Source organism: Lissotriton helveticus, chromosome 1_2 (genome assembly GCF_964261635.1).
Source record: "Lissotriton helveticus chromosome 1_2, aLisHel1.1, whole genome shotgun sequence".
Taxonomy (NCBI): Eukaryota; Metazoa; Chordata; class Amphibia; order Caudata; family Salamandridae; genus Lissotriton; species Lissotriton helveticus.
The window spans coordinates 301,592,796-301,612,662 of NC_136058.1; the positions used below are offsets into that span (position 1 = coordinate 301,592,796).

A 19,867-nucleotide genomic window follows, 5' to 3' on the forward strand; every position below is an offset into this window, starting at 1 on the left:
GCCGCAGAGGCTATTCAAGTCCGACGTCCCTTTTTGGTCTAAAGAACTGTTAAGTCTTTTTAACTACACCCTGACCTACCAAATCATCCCGGATTCTTGGAGAGGTGCTATTATCCATCCCATCTACAAAGCCGGACCACGAGGCAACCCGAACAACTACAGATTAATTGCCTTGTTGGACATAGAGGCAAAACATTTTGCAGGCCTCATTTTGGAGGATCTCAGACAATGGGCAAAGGATAAAAATCTGATTCCTTTTAATCAGACAGGGTTTGTTGCCAAATCAGGAACAATGACAAACTTATTGGCAACCTCCACCATCATTGATAAAGCCCTCACAAACTCCAGGTTGGTCTTTTGCTGCTTTGTCGACTTCAAGGCAGCATTCGACAGGGTGCCCAGGGCAGCGCTGTGGCAAAAACTGAAGCAGTGGGGAATCCCAGACAACATCTTGAATCCTATTATCCTGCTGTACTCCAACACATGGGTTCGAGTGAAGTTAGGGTCTGGCGCGCATCTCTCCCGGAAAATCGGGACCTCTCGTGGTGTCAAACAGGGATGCGTGCTGGCTCCCCTTCTCTTCAATCTATTTACTGCGGACCTATCAAGTACTCTAGAGGAAGTAATCAGCCATCCACCAAAAGTAGGAGGCACGGCATTATGCAATCTTTTATATGCCGACGACCTGGCACTCTTCAGTCTCACCAGAGTGGGGCTACAAAGACTTCTGGACGCCTTAATGCAATACACGGCCAACAACCAGTTAGAAATTAACATGAAAAAAACAATGGTTGTCCCGTTTGGCAAACAAAACCCTATAACGGTGGAGGCTGGACAATAAACAAAGAAAGCATTTAAATCGGCCAATCGTACAAATACCTAGGGGTCCATTTAGACTCCAAGGGCAATTTCACCAAACAGAGCACTGTGATTGCAGCCAAGGCAACAGCGCTAATGATATCCCTGGCTAAGCTATCGAGGAGACTCTCAGGCCCCACCGTTCTGCCCTTACTGGAAGTGCTTAGAGCAAAGATCGGGCCCACACTTTCGTATGGCATAGAGATCTTTAAGGGAAAAATGAACAAATCCCTAAACAAACTGACAACTAAACTCTATAAGAAATTGCTTCACCTGCCGAGTTCCTCCTCGCCAGCTCAGGTCAGACTAGAGCTGGGCTTAACTAACTATGAATCCTCCAATGTTGGCTCATATCTAAATCTGATCCACAAACTAAGGAAGGCAGAAGCTGGCACCCTGGAACTCCTGGTCTGGAATGAAATTAGTATGAGCAATCCGGGAGGAACATACGGCCGCCTCCTAAATAACTATATCCACCAAACGTCTGCTGCGGATCTCTGGGCCCTCAACCCAAGTCAGACTGCCTTCAAAAACACAATTAAAAAAGTTATAAAACTGAAATCCCTGACTATGGACAAAGCTCTCCTTGCGAAACGCAGCCACGCTTGGGCAGTAGCCAACTCCTATAAACGACTTTACCCGGCAAATTATCTTTCGATAACATTTTCCTACCATCTAAAGCGATGCCTGATCGCCCTAAGACTGGGAGACTGGCGCTTCCTACAAAATCTCCCTGTATGGCAGCAAAAAAGGGCTGATCAAATGTGTAGAGGGTGTGGGTCAGTAAGCGAAACTTTTTTGCATGTGCTTTGTATATGCCCCTTCTTCACTTCCCAACGCAGACGCCTACTCAGGCCGGAATCGAACAGGCTGGGAGTTCGGACCTGCAGACACGCCATTACTGCTGCTCTGTCCTTAGAGAATACTGACTTAAACATAAAATTGGCCAAATTCGTTCTATATGCCTATAGGCTTCTAGAAAAATTGGACTACTGTGTAGCATAATGTGCACCTAACCCCATCTGCACTGTCCGGGAGTGCTATTTCTAAATCGATACGTTGCAGTAAGCACTGATAAGAAAGCCACATTTTATTCTGCTTTTATCTTCTTCATTTTTAATCTCTTTTAAGCTGTAAGATTGTATTAATGTGCTGGAAGAATCTTTTAAAGATATGTTTTTATATCTAAATAAAGAATTTACTAACGTGAAGGACGATGTCCTTATTTTTTCAAAAAAAATTGAGGACCATGTTAGCACTTTAAAGTAGGTACTGTTATGTTTCAAGAATGTTGGCATCACCTTGGGAAGGGATACATGTAAATTTTTAAAATCAGAGGTTGATTACCTAGGTCACTGCATTAGTTCAGAGGGCATAAAACCAAAATTCTCTCTTACAAAGGCCATTTCAGATGTTCCAATTCCTGATAACAAGGATTCTTTGAGGTCGTTTCTTGGCATGACAGAGTATTACGATTTGTGTCAAGTTATTCACAGATTGTTCAACCCCTACGGGATTTGCTTAAAAAGAATATTAAGTTTGAATGGTCTGATAGTGTTAACAAGTCATTTGTCACTGTTAAAGAAGCGATCTTAAATTCTCCAGCTTTGTCATCTTTTACCCCAGGAATTATGTGTACGATTTCGGTTGATGCCAGCCAGTTAGGTCTAGGCGCAGTTCTATGTCAGCATACAGGTTCTCTTGAACGTACAATAGGGTTTGCCTCAAGGTCTTTCCACAGCAGAGAGGAATTATTCAACAATTGAGAGGGAAGCATTGGCTTGTTCGTGGGCTGTAGAGAAGTTTAAAAGTTTTATTTGGGGCACACACTTTGTGTTACATGCAGCCTGATTCATCAACGGGCCGTTTTGCGAGCCCCTAATAGCGATTCATAGCGAATCGCTATTGAGGACTCGCAAAACGGTATTCATGTAGGAATTGCTAAATAAATAGCGATTCCTACACATTCCTTATTTGCGAGTAACAATTTGCTACTCGCAAATAAGGAATAACTCCCAATTCATTCCTATGGGCCAAAAGGCCCATAGGAATGAATGGGGAGTATCCCTTATTTGCGAGTAGCAATTTGCTACTCGCAAATAAGATAGCGATTTTAAGGTTGCCAGGGGTGTCCAAAGGACACCCTGTAGCACCCCTTAAATGCACATTTGAACAGGTGTTGCGCACACACATGTCCAAGGGACATGTGTGTGTGCAACATGCAACTTAGAAAAATGCTTTTAAAAGCATTTTTCTAAGTTTTTGCTATTTACCGAGAGGTCTGACCTCTCGGTAAATAGCGGCCCAAAATTGCAAATTCGCAATTTTTAAATGTGTCATGAATAGCATTTAAGGAATCTCTAATAGAGATTCCTTAAATGCTAATCCTCGCATTTTGCTAATTCTTTATTAGCGATTTTTGCATTTGGGATGATGAATCCCAAATGCAAAAATTGCACTCGCAAACGGCCAGATTATGAGAATCTGGCCCTTTTGCGAGCGCATTTAGCTTCATGAATCAGGCTGTAAGTGACCACAAACCCTTACTCAATTTATTGAATGGTAATGGTACTGGGAAGGCCTCAGCACGTTTGGTGCGTTTACTTTCTAGGTTGCACGAATTTAATTTTACAATTCGTCATGTGTCTGGTGGTCTCAATGTTAGAGCGGATTGTCTCTCAAGACTTCCACTACAGGAGGATTATGTGGAGACGAAATTTGGTGATGTGGAATGTGTAGTAGCATCTATCTCTGATTCAAGCGAGGTTTTTCCATTTTTAACTCAAGAACTGTGGTTCAAAGCCTACAGTGACAACAAAGTTTTACAAGCTGTGGAGAACATGGTTGTTAATGGTTGGCCAAGGGAACGTTCTTTACCTGCTTCCATGAAATCATTTGCTCAGGTTTCTGAGGAACTGTCGATTGTAAATGGGATTTTGATGCGTGGAGATCAATGCATTCCACCTTGTTCTATACGTACGAAATTGGTGGAATGTGCGCATCAGGGCCATTTGGGCATTGGAGGCACTTCCAGAAAACTAAAAGAGTTTTTCTGGTGGCCCGCACTAGACAAGGATGTCGCTTTATTCATAGATAAATGTGATTCTTGTCTTTTATCCGATAAACTTTGGAGAGTCAATAAATTGCCTCTTCATCCTGTTTCTATTCCAGATGAGGCATGGTCTAAAGTTGCGTTGGATTTTTCTGGTCCTTTCAATTTATTGCCAGCTAGTGATCGCTTTGTTATAGCTTTAATTGATTACCACTCTAAGTGGGCGGACATAGATTTTTGTGACTCCCCATCTTCTTCTTCTGTCATCAAATTTTTAGAAAGACTTTTTCATGTAGAAGGCTATCCTAAAGAAATTGTTACGGACAATGGTTCGCATTTTTGTTCCGTGGCTATGCAAGATTACTTTAAAGCACATGACATTAAACATTTGAGAGTGGCACTCTACTCCCCTGCTGCCAATGGTCTGATTGAAAGATTTAATAGGTTTTTAAAGGAGGGTGTACAAACGGCTCTTGCTAGTAATTTACCAGTTAAAGAATTTTTGAGAAAGAAAATTTGGTCCTACCTAATCACACCACAGGCAACTACTGGTATTTCCCCGTTCAGACTGTTGAAGAAAAGGAATCCGAATGGGGTTATTTGTCCAAATTGGTTGAGGGAGTTGAGGAAAGACAATTCTTCTTGTATTTCTTGTCATGATAAAAGTGTTTTGAAGGAGAATGTTATGAAGAAGCAAGCTCTACAAAAGAAGTAGTTTGATGCTTCTTCTCATTCTGTAGTGGAAGACTTTCAAGTGGGTGATTGGGTTTTGTTTAGGAACCCTAAAAAATGTGTTAAAGGAATGTCGAAATTTTCTGCTCCTTGTCAAATTGTCAAAACCTCTAAAGGTTCAGTTTTTCTGGAGGAAAAGGGATGGTGGAGTAAAAGAGCTCTTGTTAAAGTTTCTAATGATCAAGCCAAAAGAATTTGGACCCGATTCACAGAATGAACTTAAGACTCAATCCTAAACTTACTACTATTTTGGTATTCACAGAATGCACATACTACTTTTGGCATTCACAGAATGAACTTACTACTTTTGGTATTCACAGAAGTTAGGATTTTGTCTTAAGTTTGTCTTAAGACAAACTTAAGACAGATTTAAGACAGACTTAAGACAGACTTAAGACAAAATCCTAACTTCTGTGAATACCAAAAGTAGTAAGTTCATTCTGTGAATGCCAAAAGTAGTAAGTGCATTCTGTGAATACCAAAATAATAGTAAGTTTAGGATTGAGTCTTAAGTTCATTCTGTGAATCGGGCCCTTTGTGTTTATAAAACTGACTCCAGTGATGTTGAATGTTCACATTTTCCTTTAGGTACCCCCTCTGATTTTCGTCATAGCAATGCTTGTTCTTCTGTTACTCCTTCCACTTCTTCTGCAGGTATGGTTTTGCAAACTTCACCAATTTCCTCACAAACATCTTCTACGTTAAGTGCAATGTATGAATCTGTTAGACAAAACTTGTAATTGTTCCTTTCCTTCTAGGTTCAAGGATTGTTATATGTCTTAGTTCTTTTGTCTTTATTTTATTCTCCTTTATAAAAAGGGAGATGATGTAAGGTATTGTACATCTTCTGTGTCCTTTATTATTACTGCTCGTGTCAAGTCATGCTTTCTTTAACGTTCTATGTTCCATGCTCTGCATCCTCGAGAGAGAGAGTGTTCCTTCAAACATGTTTATGTTTGAGGGGTGCATCTCTCGTGGATGCAATGTCTGTTAAACTAATGTTTGACTCAAACTGTTTGTTGACTGGGCATTCAACTGATGTGCTTGTTACTTGCCAGTGGCGCTCCCGTGTAATGCTGATTAATGTGAATTAAACTTCTTCTTGGATTGAAACCTACGCCTGTGCTTCATCTCTTTTAACAACGGAAGCACTCCATTACAGGCCTCTGAAGAGAAGAACCGAAGAGGCACTTTTGAACCCCAACCTGTCCACAAACCCTCTCCCAGCCCCAAAAAAAAAACGAAACAAGCATTGGCATTGCCTGTTCAAAAAAAGTTCAGTGTTCTGCATTCCACCGTAATTGTTCGCAAAGGCTTCCACACATCTACAGATGATAAAGTTATATTTTAACAAATAAATGGTGGATCTTTACGAACGCATCAACTCACCGGAGGCTTATGTCGGCTTTGAAATATGTAAACAGATTCAAAACACGATTTTTATATAACAGTGATATAGATCTCTATACATGCAGAGACCTCCAAAAATTCAACAAGATCAGAGCGGATCATTGCCACACGGAGTGCACATGAATCAAAAATTAGCTAGCATTCGCGCCAAGAATTTTCAATTCTATCAAGGACACGGAGGCGAGGATTATGCTTCTCTTTCCTTTACTGTAAACTCACAGCAGCCAATAAACGTACAGTTTCACAAAAATAAACCATATTAACCATGATGCTCGGCCTAAGCCACGCCTCCTTAGCCCTACAAGAACCCTGGTAACAGTCCCAGCTTCCTCTTTCTTTGCAAGAACATGCAGAATAAGTTCGATGTCCAAAAGTCTTATAAATTCTCCAACATGGAATAACACGGAAATCTCTTTCCAACTTCAGAATAATCTCCAACATGGGATAACAGGGAAGAGCGTTCCAACATCAGTCTTCAGCAGAAGAATCGTCAATCCTTTTTCTTGTCATTACCTAGAAAGAAATATAAACAACCCGTAATTTCGGTATAAAACCAGTATCAAGCATATAATAACGGGTGGGTAAGCATGATCATACCATGACATAGCCGGGTGGGATAATCCTCGCCTCCGTGTCCTTAATAGAATTGAAAGTTCTTGGCAGGAATGCTAGCTAATTTTTGATTCTATTACAGGACCGGAGGCTTCAGATTATGCTAGTTTACCGCTGAATCAAAAACAACAGATGTAATATCTCCTACCGGCTTATAGTAGAACTGTTTGAATGTCGACTCAGATGACCAGTCAGCACAATGCATAATGTCTTGAATATTAGCTCCCAACAAATATGACTTTCATGCCATAGCACCCCTCACTGAGTGCGCCCCAAACAGTTGAACATCAACACCAGACTCTTTCATGATAAACTTAAGCCACCTAGCAATAGTGGCAGAGGACACAGGTTTAAATGGCTTTTGCACAGCGATCAAAAGCTGGGTAACCCCAGTCGGTCTCAAAGAACGAGTACACTCCTCGTAGGCTTTCAAGCATTGGACAACACAAAGTTTGGCAATACCATGAAAAGCATTATATTCAATCTGTCTAGACTAAGGGGCCGATTAGGATGGCGGTTTTTCCGCATCCTCCGGGCCGGCGGAAGTGTCCGCCGGCCTGGAGGATGCGGAAAAACCGTGGCGGAGACTCCAAAGACCCACCGCCAAATTAGGATGGCTGGTGGGTCTGGAATTCCGTCCGCCGCTTTTCCGCCGTGGTCGGCTTCCGACCGTGGCGGAAAAGCTATAACATGGCAGGCGGTGTCTATGAGACACCGTCCGCCATATTATGATGTTTGTGTAAATATGCTTTTCCACGGCGGCTTTTCCGCCATGGAAAAGCATACGGACATTCACTTTGGGGGCCCGTTGCGGGCCCCCTGGGTGAATGGGGGGTGGGGGGTGCACATGGGGGGTACCTTTGGTACCTCCCTGCATTTGCGTACACAAAGCAGCAGGCACCGTGCGGTGCCTGCCGCTTTGTGCATGTAAATGCAACACATGCATTTTTAACATTGCGGCGGGTGCAGCTTGAAGCTGCACCCGCCGTAATGTAAAAAATAGAGGATGTGACCATCCTACTTGCCATGGAGGGACCGCCGCTGCACATGCGGACGGTCCCTCCTACTCAGGGGTGGCGGACGGACGCAAGTCCGTCCGCCATCCTAATCGGCCCCATAGTTTTTGTGTGACCTGTAATAGTAAAGGAAACTTCCTCCGGAGTAAATACTCCACCTGTAATATCCAGTGCACGTACATCCGAAGATCTCCTGCATGCTGACAAACATAGTAGCATAGCTAATTTAGCTGATAACTGCTTCCTAGAAAGCAAGTCATTAGAGGGCCAGCTATCCAAGAGTTTGATTACTAAAGAAACATCCCACAGTCCCGAATATTTGGGCTTGGGAGGGTTTGCGACACGTATTCCTTTGAGGAGTTTGCACACCAAAGGGTGCACTCCCACTGGCTTCCCATCAATGTGGGTGTGTCCCGCGGAAATAGCCGATCGGAAGTTATTCACCGATCGATAGGCTAAGCCGCTAGCTGCCCTTTCCGACAAAAAATTCACAACATGTGAAAGGCCTGCGCCCACGGGATCCAAGTCCTGTTCCACGCACCAACATAACCATCCCTTCCAGGCGGTAGAATACCTTTTTCTCGTGGAACGGGCCCAAGCCTGTTTGATGAAGTCATTAGCCGTTCCTGAAACTCCAGGCAAATTCCACTGCTGCCTGAAAGCCTCCATGCCATCAACGCGAGGCGCTGAGACAGGATCAATGGATGTTGTTCCCGTAGAGGTCCCAGAAGAAGGGATTCCGACCAGGGCAACATCCTGGGAAGGTCGCAGCACATCCCCAAAAGCGTCGGGAACCAAGGTTGCGACCTCCACAGAGGCGTCACCAGGACTACCTCCGCTTTCTGCTTGAGAATGTATGATGCTACTCGTGGAATGAGAAGAAACGGGGGAACGCGTAGTTCACTGCCCCCCACCAGTCCTGCAGAAAAGCATCTGTCGCTGCCGCCGCTGGGTCCGGCCTCCAGCTGAAGAATTTGGGCAGATGGCTGTTCAGCCTGGATGCGAACAGTTCGATCTGAAAAGGACCCCAAAGGTCCTGCAGCCATTGAAACATTCTGGGATGCAGCTGCCAATCGCTGTAATCCCGCAGGTGTCTCGAGTTCCAGTCCGCTACCACGTTGGACTGTCCCGGTATGTATTCCGCTATAACCGTGATCTGACGGTTGAGGCAATAATGCCAAAAATCTTTGGCTATTTGCACCAGCAGGGACGATCTCGTCCCCCCCAGTTTGTTTATGTATCGTACCGCAGAGACGTTGTCCATTCTGAGAAGAATGCAACACGATGTCTGCTGCGGGGAGAGGGTCTTGATCGTGAAGGATCCTGCTAGGAGTTCCAGGCAATTTATGTGTAACCCCAGCTCTTGAGGAGACCATCTGCCTCCTGTTGAAACTGCACCACAGCGTGCTCATCAGCCCCAACGGCTGGCGTCAGATTCTATAACCACCTCGGGCAGCGAACCGAAAATGGCCCTGCCGTTCCACGCCTCCACGTGGTTCAACCACCATTGCATCTCGTCTCTCACTTCCTGTGACAGGGGAACCAGGTCTGAGTAAGCCAGCCCTCTCTGAAGGTGCTGGATTTTCAATCTCTGTAGCGCCCTGTAGTGAAGGGGCCCCGGAAATATCACCTGAACGGACGACGCCGATAAACCCACTACTCTGGCGACTGTCCTGAGCGAGACCATCTGTTTGTTGAGAAGAGATAGAATCTCCTTCCTTATGTCTTTTAGTTTCGACTTCGGAAGACTCAACTGTGCCGCTTGTGAACTGATCACAAAACCCAGGAAGTCCGTCAATTGTGACGGAATCAGAGCCGATTTGGCCTGGTTGAATACGAACCCCAGATTCTGAAGTAATGAAATGGTCGTTTGCAGATGTTGCGACACCAGATCCGGGTTCTGAGCCATGATCAAGATGTCGTCCAGGTAGATTATCAACCGTATACCCTGTTCCCGAAGGTGGGCGACCACCGGTTTCATCACCTTGGTGAAGCACCAAGGAGCCGAGGAAAGCCCAAAGGAAGGGCAGAGTATTCGAACCATCGTCCGTTCCTCTGAAATTGGAGGAATCGGCGATGAGGTGGATAGAGGGGATTAGACAGATAGGCGTCTTTTAGATCCAAACGGACCATCCAGTCGCCTTGCCGCAGTAGATCTGCCAACAGATGGATGCCCTCCATCTTGAAATGGTTGTATACCAGGAAGTAATTGAAATCCCTCAAATTCAACACAAGTCTGTGACCTCCTCCCTTCTTCTGAACTAGAAAGATATTGCTGCAAAACCCGTGTGGATTGTAATTGCACACCGCTATAGCGCGTTTGTGAAGCAATTCTTCTATCTCTCTGTCTATAAAAAGTCTCTCTTGTTGGGAAAAATAGAGAGTCCTCGGACTGGTCCTTTGTCTGGGAGTCTCGTAGAAGTCTAGCTGAAACCCTTGAACAGTCTGCAAGACCCACGAATCCTGGGTCAGAAGACCCCAATTGTGAATGAAATGTCTTGTGCGACCCACCAATGGAATAGGAAAACAATCGATTGCACTCACCTGTTGAATTCTGGGAGTGGAAACCTGCTCTGTTGCCACCACCTTGGAATCTGCCTCTGTTGAATCGGCCTCGTGTGGGGTAGAACGTACCACCTCTGGTCGAATCCCAGTCACCTCTGCCTCTACCGAAATCACCTCTGGGGGGACCTTGGTTGGCGAAACAGCCTGGCGAGCGTCCCCGACCTCGTCCGGCCCTGTTAAAAACTTGTTGGTGAAACACACGCTTGATTCCGGTTTGAGCCTTATCTAGCGAAGTGAAGGTCCCCACGTACTTGGAGACATCCTTCACGAAGCGATCTCCAAACAGGTTGCCCTCAGCTAAGGGTCCTGGTTCTGCCGCTGCCAACTCCGTCAAATTAGAGTCAATTCTCATTAACAGTGACTTGCGCCGTTCTGTGGACAGTGCTCAATTAGCGTTGCCTAACAAACAAATGGCACGCTGGGTCCAACCCGCTAGGATATCTGGGTCAACTGGAGCGTTGGATTCCTTGGCTTGCAGTGTAGTGTAGTTCCTATGGGCCCGATTCACAGAACTAACTTAAGACAAAATCCTAAACTTACTACTTTTGGTATTCACAGAAGTTAGGATTTTGTCTTAAGACAGACTCAAGATAGCCTAACACAGACTTAAGTTAGGATTCTGTCTTAAGTCTGTCTTAAGTCTGTCTTAAGTCTATCTTAAGACAAAATCCTAACTTCTGTGAATACCAAAAGTAGTAAGTTTAGGATTTTGTCTTAAGTTAGTTCTGTGAATCAGCCTCTATATTCCCAATAGGCTCTGCGCATTGGAATAATATAAACAGCAGTGTAGACGTAGGACTGAGGTCATCTAGGTCTCTACTGACTATATTAGACTTAAGGTTTGCCAGCTAGCTCAGAGGTCACTCTAAACTTTCTCGAATAAACGAGGAGGAGTTTAACCTCCCTGGATAGACAAGAAGGGATTAGCTTCTGACAACTATAAAACATGACAACTTTGCTCCCTCAGAATAAGAGTGTATCTCTCGAGTCGTGTGAAAACAATAGACAGCTATTTCACTCAGTCAAGTGTGCATACTTAGTTTCACCAGAGTGCAGAGAAAAGAGAGACGGGCGTTTTCAATAAAAGGTGTAATTTATTGAGCAGTCTTCTTTCTCATGCAAGAGAAATGAATTGCTACAATTGCAATACTCATAGTAAAGTAAAGTGCGTACAGTAAAAGGAGGATTATGAAATAATACTGTAAAAGCATTGATATGGTTTCTTAGCCATATTATACTTTAAAATAGATAAAATATATACATACATATATACACTGACTAACATACTCAATTGGTGCTTCTAAATACGCCTACCCCGGTGTACCTGACCTAAACCTAATACGTGGGAAGGAGTAAGTAAGTAGCAGTTTAAGTTAAGTTGGTTTTGCCAAGAACCTGACTCAAGAATTCTCTTTAAGGGTTTAGTCAGCTCCGTACCTGGGTAATAGAAAGCAGGAGGTATGGTATCTCTCTCTCAGGACTCAATATCCCAGTAACCCGCGAAGGTATCTGGAAACACCGGAGCTGGATTTCTCGGCAGGAGAAAAGACAGCGTCTCTCTCAGTGCGTCAAAAGGGAGGGGCGGCGTCCGTGGGCTCTCGCATCAGCTGGGCTCTCGGGCAAGTAGATAGCCGCTCTGCTCCAAAACTACCGTGTGTTTGCTTAAGGCAACACTGGTATATTTATACCTGAAAGGTGCCGGGTTTGACGTAAGGTTGGACATAAGACGTCAATAAAGATGTCACTAAGAACTGGCCGTTCTTACAGTGCTCACAGGAGTTCTAGGACGAAATCAAAACAAAAGCAATGGGGATTTCCCAGGTTGCTGGAGGTTTGGTTTGTTTAGAGAACTCGTTGTACTTTCTAGGAGTCCGGGGAGGTAGCCTTGCTTAATGTGACTGCATGGGCTACGACTAAATATGGATATGATTCTTATGCCTTTATAACGATATTATTTATTATAACCGTATAAGGGCATACATTAGGAATATTGAATTAGGGTCCTAGATAGAAACACAATACCCACTCCACGATCTAATGTTATGTTATGTTATGTTAAAATTGTTTTTGTAGAGCGCGCGGCTACTCAAAAAGAGTGTCCCGGCGCTTTTAATTGAGGAAGGCTGCAGTGAACTAACATAACACATTAAAAGAGAGAAAAACACAGACAAAAAGCAACAGCAAACAAAGGACGCCTACTGGATAAACAACCAGGTTTTTAGGTCCTTTCTAAAAGCCAATAGGCCAGTGGCTCCCCGAAGTGAAAGGGGCAAAGAGTTCCATAATTGGGGCGCCAGTAATCCAAAGGAGCGACCTCCCAGGCACGCTCTCTTCACTCGTGGCACAGTCGCCAGAAATAGGGATTCCGACCTCAGAGAGCGGGCCGGTTGGTAAAAGGTAAGTCTCCTTTGGAGGTACTTAGCTCCCATCGCATGGAGGGCCTTGTATGTCAGGGTCAGAGCCTTAAAGGCGATCCGCTTACGGATTGGAAGCCAGTGCAAGGTCTGGAGCAAGCCCGCAGCACTGGCGCGTCTGTTCAGTCCGTAGATCGCTCTTGCCTCAGCGTTCTGCACAACTTGTAGCCGCTGTAACAGGTACTCTGGCAGGCCCAGGTATAGAACGTTCGAATAATCCAACCTGGAGCCTAGCAGGGCCTGCACAGTAAGCTTCATTGTCAGCCCCGTGTCCATCTTAACACCCAAGTTCTTAGCCATTTGGGATGAACACGTTGGGGGGAACATGTTGATAGGCCACCAAGTCAGCCAATCTGGCTCCGTGTCGCACCCAAAGAAGAGTACCTCGGACTTATCGGAATTGCACTTGAGGCTGTGCAGTTGGAACCATTGAAACACAGCCCCAGGGCAATCCCGGATACTCTCCCCCTCAAAATCTCCTCCTCTCTTACACGAGAAGAGGAGCTGGGTATCGTCGGCATAGGATACGATCCGGGCCCCAAACGACTCCGCCAACGCCGCCAAAGGGGTCATGAAGATATTAAAGAGGGTCGGGCTCAAAATAGAGCCCTGAGGGACCCCGACTCCCAGAGGCGGCATCACAGCGGAATCTGGTGAGGCCCAGACCGTTTGCCGGCGGCCAGCTAGAAAGGAGGAAAACCAGCTGAACACCGTTCCCCGAAGTCCTATCTCATAGAGTCTTGTGAGAAGACCATCATGGGGAACGGTGTCGAAAGCCGCCGACAAATCCAACATCACCAGCATGGCCTTGCCCCTGAATCCAAGATCCCCTTGATTGTTTCGGAGACCTCGAGGAGCGCAGTCTCCGTGCTAAGATTAGGGCGAAAGCCTGACTGGGTGGCGTGCAGAATCTCATTCGACTCTAGAAAATTGGAGAGCACCGTCTGCACGTGCTTTTCAACAATTTTCGTAAGAGCCGGCAGCAGAGAGATAGGCCGATAGTTAACAAGGGCCTTAGGGTCCAGACCAGGCTTCTTGAGCAGCGGGATGACCATTGCCTGCTTCCAAGCCTGTGGGGCCACTCCCTGGCTCAGCGAGAGATTCAGCAGCGGATTGACCAATGGATTAATCACCTCAGCCAATTACGCCAGAATTTTAGCAGGGCAAGGGTCCAGGGGCGAGCCTGATTTCAAGTTGCCCATGAGTGCTAAAGAGGCGGGCGCCGATATAGGTGGAAAAGCGCCCAGTGTCAGGCCTGGCGAAGCCGGGGGCGATCGATTGGCCTCCGTGGCAGTCCGCTCCGCGGGTGTAACTGACGGAAAAGAGGCCTGTATAAGTTGGATCTTGCTAGTGAAAAAGCCGGCAAGATCCGCCGCCCAGGAGTCAGAGGGCCTCTCCTCAACGATGTTTATCCGTGGGGATGTAAATTCCCTGACTATAGAGAAAATCTCCTTGCAGGAGTTGGAGGCAGCTTCTATCCTCCCTGCCAGGTAGGCTTTCTTACCTAGGCGAATGCCCCGGTGATACTCCTTAACCATGCTCTTAAAAGTCACCTTAGCCTCCGCATCATATTTTACCCGCCAAGCTCTTTCAGCTACCTTGCACTGCTGCCGCTTAGCCGACAGTGCTACGGTAAACCAAGGGGCGGAAACTCGTTTACGAGTAAGCCGGGGGGCTAGTTCCGGGGCAAGATCGTTAAACCTGTCAGCCAGCCACACCTGCAGGGACTCCAAATCCTTCGTCAGGTCTCCAGAAAGAGGGCAGGGATGATCCAGAGCAGCCTGAGCCAGCATCTCAGGGGTCACTCGATGGTACGCTCTATGGGTTTGACCATAATGTCCATCATTACTAAAACTAAGCAATAGTAAACATATAAAAGTGCATGTGTTCTCCAATCCACCCCAAAATACATTTTTTTGCATTTGAAATGGTATATGGTAAATACACGAAAATGATTATTGGTACTGTACGTTTTAAGCAGTGTTATCATTCAGTAAAAAAGATTGCATATATATCAGCTGAATGATTTGCGAAAATTACACATGAAATGGCTCTTAATACAGAAAAGAAGGTCGAGACCATTCCATCACATATAAATACAGTTGCTGTAAATGTGCTAGAGGCTGAGGTAATATATTGTCTCTAGAGTTCCTAAAATAGAAGCTCTGTTCTCTAAGAATAGTTTTACTTTAAGCAGAGTACATGTGCCACAAAAAAGGTAAATATTTTGGAATTGGAAAAAAATAATTTCGCTTTCAGGGGGGAAAAAAAATAGTTCCAAATATTTTTCAGAAGCTTTTGTTTATCAAAGCTGAAGGCCGAATTCAGAGTTCAGGGACTCTCAAAAAATTGGTCTACGGCTTCTGGTGCAAGTTCGACCAAATTTGAAAATGCCGCAACAGTGCATTCGTGAGAATGATTGCTGTCATCTATGTCAGGATCAGCAATGCTCACAGAGGGTCGTACCTGGGTGATGCTGCTCTCATCTCGCACTTCACTGCCACCTAATCGTAGTGGTGAAGTCTCAATGAATGCCGTCATCAGAATGGGTAGCCGCTGGGGACAACACGATGCATGAGCCGTTACAGGACTTAGCAAAGTATCTGTATCCAATGGTACTGCTGATGGTAGTGTAAGACAGACGTCCAACACGCATTCTTCTCCGCATAGCATACATCGAAGCACAGGTAAGATGCAATTCTGCCAGATGGGTCTGAATGAAAGAAACCAGGTCATATTCAGATCTCTTAGCCGGGCTAATACAAGGATTTTAGTTATGCGGTCCCGATAGCGTATAGCTAGGATCGTTTCTTCCATCGTTGCTGGAGTCTTGTCTGCGACTTGGCTTGCCATATCGGAGCAGAAGGATCAAAAATAAAATTCCTGCTACGAGTCCCAAAAGAAGTGGTAGGCCGGCAAAGACAGAATGGACAAAATTAGGAAAAATACTCAGAACTGTTTCGAAGGGTGTTAACAGTCCCGAAAAAATTGTCTTAAATACATGTGGGATACCACTGGTATCTGACATATTTAGGATTTAGCTTCGCATTTCGACGAAATGCACTGGGCAAATTGTTGATAAAAGGGAATGTATCCCTGCCGTTGTCCTTGCAACTTGCAGATCATACGTTTCTTTTGATGACGTTAAGGGCACAGTTGTCTGTAAAAGAACAGACTTCATTCTGCTTAAAGTATCAATTCGAATAGAAGAGATATTCAAAGAAGGCCAAATTGTGGTCTCCGTATCTGGAGTGCTATTTGGATACAATACTTGCATACAGCAAGTGACCATGGAACTCACGCTCACGAGATAGGCTTTCCCTGGCACCATGCCACAACAGCTGTGGTCCACTATTAGAATATAGCTCCCGTTGGAAAGCCGTCTAAAGAATGGCTCTATCTGTGTTGCAGGTGTGCCATGCTGGTGACATGAAAGGTTATTTGAAGACCCTTCGCAGGCCCCATGCAAGTTAATGCCTTCACAAAGAAGTGTACCGCTCAGGGATCTTTTACAATTTTTACCACTAAGAAATACATTCCTTTTCTTTTCACTGTAGCAGGTGTGTGTATAAGATAATTTCCACGATGACTTGATTTACCCTTTACCCAACCTTTCATACTGGCCCGCTGGTATATACTCTTGCAAAAAACACAGTTGATGGACAGAATGTAGAACAATGTCATACATTCACCCCAGTACAAGGATCTGGGCCTAAATCCATCGTTTTTTTGCACTCCACACCACCCTGGGTTAGACACTGGCTATATGCAAATCAGCTCTGACCCTGTGCCTCATGGGAACAGTCCAGTCCGAACTACCAAGCCATGTCTTTTTCCCAGACCGGAATCAAGCATCCAAGGACCGGTTTCTGGCTATCAGCCTTCATCAGCCTCGATAGCTTGACTCCAGTGGTGTGGAGAGCCTGGGACTCACGTCTGAGCATACCCAGCCCACTCGGGGTGAAAATTGCAAAAAACACAGTTGATGGACAGAATGTAGAACAATGTCATAAATTCACCCCAGTACAAGGATCTGGGCCTAAATCCACCGTTTTTTTGCACTCCACACCACCCTGGGTTAGACACTGGCTATATGCAAATCAGCTCTGACCCTGTGCCTCATGGGAACAGTCCAGTCCGAACTACCAACCCCCTTTTGTACCGCTTATGGCCGCCATAAGTGTGGCAGGGTATGCTCAGATGTGAGTCCCTTGCTCACTTTGCGACTGGATTCAAGCAAGCCGGGCTGAAGACGGCTAGAATGCCAGAAACCGGTCCTCAGAAGCTTGTTTCCGGTTCAGGGAAGACATGGCTTGGCAGTTCGGGCTGGACTGTTCCCATGAGGCACATGGTCAGACTGATTTGCATATAGCCATGTCTGAACTGGGGTGGCAGAGTGGGCTAAAGAACGGTGATGGATTAAACCCAGATCTTTTGACTGGGTGTGAGTGTTTGATTGACTCAGATGCTCCGTCCATCACCCCCCCTTTTTGTACCGGTATATGCACTTGGCAGTATTTAAATTGGAAAGTTGTTATCGGAATTGTAATTATTCCGTGTATTATCCATTCAATGACAGGTCTTTCTGACATTGTCAATGGTAATCTCTCAAGTTTTTCAATGCTCAGAATCGTATAGTCTGCTCCTTTTTGTGCCAAACTGATTTGTTTATCAGTAAGGTTAAAGATAGAGAATAATGACGTTGTGTTGATTAAACGCCATGGTACGTAGCCTGAATGCAGATTTTGCAACGTCCAGCCAAGCTGTACAATAGAACGTAATTGGGACTGACCGTGTTGTAACATTAGTAAGTCCTGCTCTATTATATCAATAGCAGATGATACAATACTGTCCAGTGAATATATTCTGGAGGACAGAGTCATTAACCCATTGTCCACAACAGAAAGTGGTTTTTCCAAATTAATACGATCAATTTCTCGTATTTTTTCTGCTGTTTCAATTTGCATTTCTTTCCATGCTTCGTTGTATGCAGCGTATATACCAGCCGCTATGAAACGTTTTTGACGCTGTTTGCGAGTCAGCACCGTCTTTAACCCTTTCCGTGCGGCCGCGTTTCCCCCTCCGGTGCTGAGCCCTAATAGAAACGGGCGTGGTCATGACGGAACGGTTCCGTCATGAGCACAGCTCAGCCGTAGCTCATGACGGAATCGTTATGTCATGAGCACCGAAGGGGTTAAGTAAAGTCAAGTGTTGCTTAATTTCTCCCAGTGTGGATTTTTTTTAGCCATTCGAGGCATAGTTTCCCTACACTGTATGTTGTAACTATCCCTGGATGTTGACTCTGGGAATATCTTGGGTCTGGCCTTGTCATTTCGAACCCCTGTATTTTGTTCAGGAATCTATCTTGACAGTTATTTGTGTCTGTGGGCCAGATCAACCTTTTTTTCCAATCAGGATGTGTTCTGTTTTGGTGTAAAATATGGGATACGTCTATCTCAACATCTGTAGTGCTATTACTGTCAGGTGTTGGCTTTGGAATAGACGGTTTGTTTAATCTTTAATCTTGGCTAGGCCAAGACAGGATGTCTGTTGAATGGTGTCATTCAAAAATATTATTTGTTCTGGGATCATGCAGGCTCTAAATAATGCTTCTAAACCAATCTTTGGTAACCCAGATGGTTTTTGTTTCAATGTTGTTTTTCCAGAAATCAAAACCAAATGTAATAATTTTTTCATAAAATGTTTCCGAATAGATCAATTTAGTATTGGTCAGCATTGTTTTAACCCCTGTCTTATTTAACAGTTTGAAATAAAACGTTTCTGCATCACTTGTGTTAAACCCTGAGAAGTATGGGAATTTCTCGTAAAATGTTTTCGAACTTCTTTTAGGTGGAGTCGCACAATGTTCCCATTGATTATAATTAAAAACATTTCTAGGCTGAGCAGATTTATGCAAATAGTGATGTGCAAAGTGATTATAACAATACATTTCTTCATAATTTGACGAACCCTGTAAGTAATCATGTTCTGTAAATTTTGCTGACATTACTAAATCTGGCATCATATCATTAATACTTTCAAAGTCCCAATCATCAGAGAATGTACTTGATTTTACAAAGTCAGTTAATGAAACCTTGAACTGGTGTGGATATTTCAAAAGCTCGACCGGACCATAGATTTCATAATCCGTTTTTTCCCATGCTACCCCACCGGGTATTGGATTGGCTGTGACATTCACTAATGATAGTTCTCTTTTCTCGATGTGAGATGACTTGTGTGGCTTTAGGACCAAGTTGATGTTCTGACTTGCTGTGTCCATTGTACTGTATTTTCCCTCAATGAATTTTCCCAAACAAAGAATCATGATGAGCCAAAGCAGGAGGAAAAGTACACCTAACACAATCCAAAATTCAATCCATGGAGAAATCAGATAGGTTTCTTTGAGTTGATGAAACAGTTCAATTACTTTGTCTTTAAAAGTTTTTATTGTTGGCATTTCTTCCGGTTCGCTTGGATCTTCAGAAAAGTTATCGAAATTGATGAAGTAGCTAGATGCAGTTCTGTCAATTGTTGGAATCGCTTCCGAATTTTCATTTGCTTTTAGATTTTTTGTTTCATCAGCATAGTCTGAGGCTACATCGTTGTAGACAGGTGTTTCTTGCCGAACTGTTGCAATTTGGGTTTTAAGAGGCATAAGTTCTATGGCTTTGTTGCATAGTCCTTTTTTATTCACTGCAGGTTTATCAAATGTGATTAGTCTCTCAGTTTGAAACTCTTGTGTTGTAGCACATTTTGGTACTCTGCTATTTCTTGGGAGTCCACTGGGCCTACTACTTATTATTGGCCACATGATTGTGGTTTAACAAGGACGATGGATACAACTCGGTTCTTCTTTTTACCAGCAAGGGGCGGTAGTACAACTGATATTGTTCAGCTGACAGCTAAGACAGGTACTGCTTTTCTGTAAGAAGGCCCAAATTCCTTCTTCACCGCGATCTTCTCTCTGACCAGATCCCCAATCTTTGGAATCCAGACAGGCCTTGCTGGGACAGGTGGTTTATCTTCAGTGGCTGTTGGCTGCTGTTTTAACTTTACGTTGCTCAGGGCTTTTCTTGTTTTATTTAAGTCCTGTAAAATAGCTAAACGATCTTTGATATCAAAGCATTTTTCTTCTACCACTGAAGTCTGACTATCAAGGTCCTGAATATGCATTCTAGTCCCGAACAATAGTTCGTACGGACCGAAAG

At 44.5% G+C, this 19,867-nt stretch overlaps 1 long non-coding RNA gene across 1 annotated transcript in view; it reads left to right on the forward strand.

The window, feature by feature from the left end:
* The window catches only part of LOC144807866 (uncharacterized), a 267,342-nt gene that overhangs the window by 22,651 nt on the left and 224,824 nt on the right, over positions 1-19,867 (forward strand). Inside the window, exon 2 of the long non-coding RNA XR_013606480.1 lies at positions 5,231-5,296. This is a non-coding gene — a long non-coding RNA (uncharacterized LOC144807866). The remainder of the gene's footprint in view (positions 1-5,230; positions 5,297-19,867) is intronic.